This window comes from Triturus cristatus, chromosome 1_1, assembly GCF_964204655.1.
Source record: "Triturus cristatus chromosome 1_1, aTriCri1.1, whole genome shotgun sequence".
Lineage (NCBI taxonomy): Eukaryota > Metazoa > Chordata > Amphibia > Caudata > Salamandridae > Triturus > Triturus cristatus.
The window spans coordinates 1,161,179,017-1,161,186,471 of NC_140579.1; positions in this window are offsets into that span (position 1 = coordinate 1,161,179,017).

Below are 7,455 nucleotides of genomic sequence, written 5' to 3' on the forward strand. Positions count from 1 at the left end.
ATGTGGAGTGTGCAACTCCTCTTTTGCCTGTCGTGGGTAGCTGCCGATTCCATCTGGAGGTAGTGCGAGGGAGGACAATCTGTGTGGTCTTCGGCCCACTGCGGAGCTTCACTGGGGCGGTGGAGACATGGGTGTTCTTCTACCTGCGTTCAGCAATGCTTCTTTGTGGAGATGTCTCTATCTCCTGGGTCCTCGCCCATGCATCAGGTTCGCTGGCGCGGCCGTCTGCGCGCCTCTGACTTTTCCTGGAACGCTTTCTTCTGGTACTTGGTGTGCCTGGGGTGTGGCTTGCGGTTGTGCCTGTTCACCAGTAGGAACGGGTGGTGCAACCTCTTCACCGGCGGTGGCATTGGGCAGCTACGTGTGGTGCGTGCTCTGCACCAGTCTTTCTTGCACTGTTGCTGGGGGCAGTTCCCTTGAGACGTTGCTGTCTGGCTGGCAGTCTACTCTTGCTGGTGGGAGCTGTCTTTGGTGTTACTGCGTGTGTTTGGTCAGCGCTTGCTTGGGCTGGAGAAGCTTCGGTCTTCTTGGGGTCCCTTGGTGACATGCCGGAGTCGTTCTCTTTCAGTCGAGGCAGCCCATTGGGGTGGCATGCAAGGCACCTCGTCTTCGTGTGCTTCTCTTGGGACTTGCCGTCTCGCTGGGTGTCTCTGTCCTTTGCTTCTTGGCCCATTCCTGTGCTGGGTTCGTCCTGGGCCCCTGGTTGCATCTCTGGCACACGCTGGCTGCGTGTGCCGGTATATCTCAGCAGACGTCTTGCTATTTCCTTGTTGACATGTAGAGAGTGACTGATGTGTCTTGAAGCTTGATACTTCTGTGATGGGGCAGCACTATTTTCCACACTGCAATGTCTTGTCTTACTGCCTGGGGTGGAGCCACCGCAGGTATCTCTTCCTTCACCTTGATACTCCTCAGGGCCTTGCGGTGTTCCTGTGGGTTGTGGCGCAGGTAGGTGCAGGGGTGATGCTCCCCCATGACAGCCACATGATTTGTTTGGCAGTGTGGGAGGCGAGAATCTGATACTCCAGTGTGTGTGGCATCTTTCTTTTGGGTGGAGGCCGGAGCTGGGAGCCCCTTGTCTGGGCCTTCTTGTCCCTGCTGATCCGGAACGTGTCTTTGGGCCTTGGCAGTGTTGGGCCTGCCTAACTCAGTTGCGAGGGGGGTGTGGTGTCTCACACAACCACCAGGTGGCTGTGCCGCGGCAGAGTTTCCAGGCTCCGGCAGTCTGTTTCTGGAAACGGTGGACCTCTTCTGCCTGGGATGTGTTGGAACCGGGCTGTGTGCTAATTTGGTGCAGACAGGCATGCGACTGCTGGGGTGGCGCTGTGTCCTGGCCTGCTCTCTAGAGGCCACAGCAGTCTCTGGAGGGTTGCGGTAGTATGGCCGGTTTTGCTGCAGGCTTCAGGGTGCTGAAAGGGGGCTGGTGCAGGGTTCCGTGCTGTGTTGGCGCTGCTTGTTTTCGGGTAGTGCATGCGACGTTGGTGAATGCGGTTTGCGAAGCGGACCACCAAGTGGTGCTGGCTTCGATGCTGGATGCTGTTTTAGCGTTACTGGCGTGGCAGGCATTCACCTTGGTAGTGATATGGAGGGCCACTCTTGCCGGTGCTCGTTACTCCTTCCTGCAGCAGGCGCGGTGCTGCTCCCGGCGGCCGGGTGGCGCTGCTGGTGCTGACTCTTTGTCAGCCGCGGCTATCTGTCTCGTACCTGCAGGCCTTGACGGACGTCAGACTTGTTGCTGAGCTCTCGCTACCGGCTTCCCTCATGGCTGGGGCAGCTGGCGACGGGCAGAGGAGCTTCCTCGCGCTTTTGCAGGTATGAGGCATGGACTCTTGCGCTGCGCTGCCGCGCCCTTATCGCACCTTCAGGCCTCCCTCTGTTGGCGGTTTTGCCCAGGGCCACTGCCTAACGGGGTGGCACTTACTCTTCCTGCGGGTATTTTCAGGGGCTTGTGGCGTGATTCCCCACACAGGCGTTGTTTTGCTGGCCTGGTGATACCACGATTGCGCTCCGTTGCTAGTTTCACTTTCGCTTGGCGATGGCTCACACTCGGCTTGAGTGGGCTCCGCTATTGCTCCCACGGGTGAACCACTGGGCAGCATCAGGCTGGGACTGCCGGTGTGGGCTTCCTCCAGTGTGGGGACGGCTTCGACATGCTTCGGGGTCCGCTCTTTTGCGTGCTTTGATCGCAGCGCAGCGACCGCAGGCTCATCGCCCGTGGTTCATCTGGTGAGGTTAGTCTTTGGCCAGTCCGACTGTAGGAGGTTGCAGGGGCACACGCATGCGACTAGTGGCAGGGCGGACGCCGGTCTACTCACCGGACAGTTGTCATCCGTCGTGCTGGCGATGGGCATGGGTGAGCCTCCAAGCAGGCTACCTTGATCCCCCCTAGGCTCGGGAAGACGGCGACTGGGGATACGAGGGACGCAGTCCTCTCTGCAGTCACGGGCGCCGCTTGTCACGCTCCTTTCCTCCTCCACGGGGAGTGATGACGCGCAGAACAGCAGGCATGTGGGGTCAGCTGCCCGCCTTGTCGCCAATGTGGTGTTGGGCCTCAGGCCCACATAGTGTAAATAACTGAGACGGACACCAGGAGATTGGGTGCAGTAACTGGCCATGAGCACGTGCACCTGGGCCCTTTTATTGACGGGGCCACGTCACTCGTGGCATTCGTAATGGATGGGTGTGGGGATGCAGTGTGTCCAGCCCTCGAGGGAGTGGCTGGGATGACAGCTTCCTGCGGGACACTAGAACGTGTCTCGCAGGACACTACACCCTACAGGTTCGGTGTTTTTATGCTGGCACATTCTCCTTAGCGAGGATAGGCGTTGGCACTTTCATTGCTGAAGGTTGGACCTGCGGCCCTACCACCCTGAAAGCACCTGATCTCGTCTGATCTCAGAAGTTAAGCAGGGTCAGACCTGGTTAATACATGGATGGAAGACTGCCTGGGAATGCCAGATGCTTAACGATATTCCTTACGTTATGTAGAAATTGTACCTCATAATACGAAGATAAACAAAAAAAGGGAAGAAAAGGAAAGGACAATCTACGCACAAAAGGTTATGGGGTCATGTCTGCATCGTTTATCTCGGAGTCCCGGTGCGGGGTTGATGCCCCTTATGTCTGGGATGGGATGCTAGCCTTGGTTTGAGCTGCATTTGCGTGTGGCCTCCAGACTGAATCTTGGTGGTCTGTTCTTGTGTCCACACCCTTGGCTAATTTTTTGGGTCGTGGATCCTTCAGCATCGGATCCGGATGGCTCTCTCAACTTCTTCTGGGTGCGCAGTAGTGATGTGGGTTGTTCTGTGCCATATGTATGTGGTTTTGGGGTGTGCATAGGGTGGCGACTGTAGACTGGGTTGCCCTTTCTTAACCGTATTTTGCTCCTAGGTGTGCCATGCCCTTTCTTAGGGTTCAGTTATGGTTTTCTCCTTGGGGGGAGAGGAAGGATGCGGATGCAGTTCGGCTCCTTGGATGCTGCAGAGGTTGCCCCTGTTGGGGTAGAGGCCTTTCTCTCTCTCTCTGTGTGCCTGGGCTCTGTTCCAGCTCCCCAATTTGATGAGCCTACCTTTGATCTGAATGTCGGCGATGGTTCAGCTGTCTGGGTCGCTTGAAGCCTTATCGGCACACTTTATGCACTCTTTGGCCATGGTTCCTGGGACTCTGGTTGCAGATGTGAGTTCTCTATAGCTGGGGCTCTGTCTGTTTTTGGAGTGGGTGATTCCTTGATATGGATTCCTTCTGGGACTCTTTTTGTCATTGGAGTGCGGTTGCCATGTCATTTCGAATGTTTTATGAATGGTTGCTTGCCTTGACCAGTGAGGGTCGTCTTTGGGTAGGTTGAGGTGGCCGTCAGCCATCATACCATCCACCACTCTTGTGGCCCTTCGCTCTGCCTTTAGTGATGTTGCTTCCTGCGTCACCTTTTCCTGAACATGCTGTTATGATTCAGTTGAGGGCTTCGCTGTAGGCTTCCTGTCCATTTCTGTCATGGGGGCTCTGCCACTGGGTGGCTGGTCCTGACATTTTCTGTTATTTGAGCAGGCAGGCTTGGTGTGTTCTATGGGTCCTGGTTGTTGGGGCCGCTGTCTGCGCGCTCCAATGCATGTGTGTTCCCCCAGTGACTGCTGATTTTCTCTATCTGGTTCCCCTCATGAGTCTGGGAGGTTTTTTTGCCGCTGCTCTGGCCGACACCCCTATGTCTCGCGCAGCCTGTCCTCTTTGGGTCTCCTGGGGCCTATCTACTCATTCCTGTGGCTAGTCAGTTTCTGGTTGTGCAGTGTTTTGCGGTATGGTGCTGCCATGGGTCTGTCTGTCACAGCTTGGGAGTTCCTTGGGTGGCAATTCAAGCGTTTTGTGGTTCTCTGCATATTTTAACGTGGATGGTGCCTTGTTTGTTTATTCTGGAGCTGTTGTCCTGGTTTACCGGCATAGTGCATTCTTTCCCTGCAAATAAAATTTGCGGTAGGAGTTCAAGGCTTTGCATTTGTGCCCCTTATGTACACAATATGTGAGACATGTGTCCTTCTTTCTTCTGCTTCTTTAGGTGAATGGTTACATTTTTGGTCTTGTTTGCTGATAGAGGGATGGGTGTAGTTTCTCGTCTTGGCGTTTGGGACCTTCTGCGCTCTGGATGGTGACTACGGTGGTTGTCTTCCAGGGGCCCTTTGAGGTAGAGTTTGTATTACAGTGACTTGGTCCTCTCCTTTCTTGTTTGGGCATCTCTATCGGGTTGCTGAGTTGGTTCCTATAGTTTCTGTGTTGGGTCACAGAATGTTCTCCTCTCTGTGGGAGTAGAAGTGGTTCTGTGTAGGCTCTAGGCACTCTTTTATTGTTGGGTGTTTCTGATTCAGTTGTCTGTTTCTTTTTTGCTTGCTGTGTCCTCATTGGTTAAGAAGGAAGGCAAGGGAGGGATGGGAGGTAATGCGTCCATTTCTTAGCGATAATGGCATTACTCCTAGTCCTACTCCCTCGCCTTCCTTCACGGTCCCTCCCACCCTCCCAGTATGGAGCAACTGAGTGTCTGGGTTGGTTTGTTTACGTACATGTTGAGGAGGGGGTGAGGGGTGTTTTTATGTAGAAGAGGGAGGGGTCTATTGGAGGCAAGGGAGCCTCATTGGTTACGAAGGAAGGCGAGGGTGTAGGACTATGAGTAATGCCATAATCGATAAGAAATGGACGCATTCTGGGACTTATTATCAAGAGGCGTGTGTATAAAAAGTCTGTCTTACTATATCTGTCTCTGGCCGCCGTAACTATATTTCCTCTAGGACCTAGGTAGAAAATCAAAAACATGGAAAGGTTTTTAAGTTTTATTTATTTATAAAGTTTTATATAGCGCTAGCTAGACCCGTGGGTATCAGAGTGCTTTACATACACAAAGGGGAAAAAATTGCATAACATCGCAGGACATGAGGATGCATAAATATATAAGTAAAGACATAATACTTATGTATACAGTGAGGGGAGAAAGACGCAGGTGGTTGAAATAGTCAGATAACCATCATCCTTGAAGGTCAAAGTGAGGGGGGAGTCCATTAGGTTATTGATGCCTAGGTTGGTTGACTTGGTCGGTTCTTTGAGTCTGTACTTCAGAGCAGCTCTTCATGTTTTTTCCCAAAATGTCACTAAAGGTTTTAAGATGGACTTATTGAAAGAAAAGATCGTTCTGAACTCTAGGGACCCAAAAAGAAAGGAGACTAGTTAGAGTCAGGTATAGTGGTTTCAAATGGTAGGTTTAATCCGCCCTGTAAAACAGTTGTTGGAAGACTTCGTAGTGTCACTTGAATAATCCGCCAGTAGGGACTTCCCCAGCGCACTACCCCTCGGGGATCAAAGCACCCATCATTCTTCCTCATTCGCCTTAACGTCCTCATCCTCCTGGCCTTGTGTGTGATTTATTGGAATTAAGGGGGAGTGGCATTGCTTTCCACGGGCGGATGTGGTTTACAATCAAGATTATTTTGGCAACCATAGCTTTCACAATTGGGGCAATGGAGCAATACGTTTTGCTTAATTCCTTAAATAACATGCAGCAAACATTAGGCAAAACCAGTTCGCTTTGATTTGTGGCCACCAATAGAAAGCTTTTCAGAATATGGCTTTGCCTTGCGTCTCACAGTGCATTTGTGTCGCCCTGTCTGCCTGATAATGTATTTCTTTAGATAACAGTCTGGACCGCGAGGTGTCATATTCAGGTGTTTTGCACGTAATTTAGACTGAAATTACAATGAACCACAGCAAATATAAACATTTGAATGGGTGTGATAGTATAGTCGGTGAGAAAATTACAGGTCATTCATAAAAACACAAGTAGCAGGAAAAGAACTGTTCTTGTCCATTATAAATAATTTACAGAGAAATAGTTTGGGAATGGGGGAAATGGCTTTCTAAGTGTTTTTTCCTGAAGGTAAGGAGGGTGGGCGTCTGAAGGAGAGCATCTCTGTGGGCGTTGGTCTGAATTTAAATCATGGAGGCGGGAAAGGAGGGTTGTAAAAAAAAAAAATCAGTAATGAAGCCTTTGCCCCAAACAGCTGGAAGGATTTGACAATACCAGAGTGTGCACACGAACACAAACTCCAGGCAAACATACTAACATAGAACACATGAGAACATGAAGACATGACTCACAATACATAAGCTTAAATGCACACTGACATACATTAGGCATGGAACATATGCAAACATGGAACAACTTTTTTAAAGGATTTTTAGCTATTTATTAATATCCCTGGTGATATTTTGTCTGTCCGGCCTTGTTAGATTGATTTTTTGATGTATAGCTATTGCGGATTGAATTTTGTTTTTAAATTCTTGTATTTTCTCTGTATTTGTTGTTGTGTATTGTATATGTTTATGTGGCCCTCTCGAGAGCCAAAACATAATAAATAAATTTGAATTTGAATTTGATGGAACAACAATAAGGACACACCTCACTGCAGAGAACATCTTTTCCAATTACAACAGCATAAACACGACCTATAAACAATGTTAATAATGAAAACCTGCTGGGTTGTCCAACTATACATTGCCTGTGGCTGGTCGACAGTTTAATGGCATCTTCAACTCTGCCCAGACGAGCACTGCACAAATCAACTGTGGACAATTTCTATTGCACCAATTGAAAATCTGTTTGGAACACATATGCTAAAATAACATTCCACCCACGCCATCTAGTCTCTCTCACTAGCTTCCTATAACCCTTTTCTATTACTCTACCATCATCAGCACCAGTCACCTTAACAGCACGAATACACACCGCCACCTTCCACGTCTCCAGTAATGTGCACTCTCTCCCTTGGTGACTGAACCTGGCTCAAGGATCCTCAAGGATCCTCACCCAATCTCCGTTCTTGACTTGTGCAGCATGCAGGGAATTACCCTCTTCATTGCTGATTTCACCTCTAGTACTCAGCAGTAACTTACCCTGACTGTATTTCATTGAAATTGGTGTGT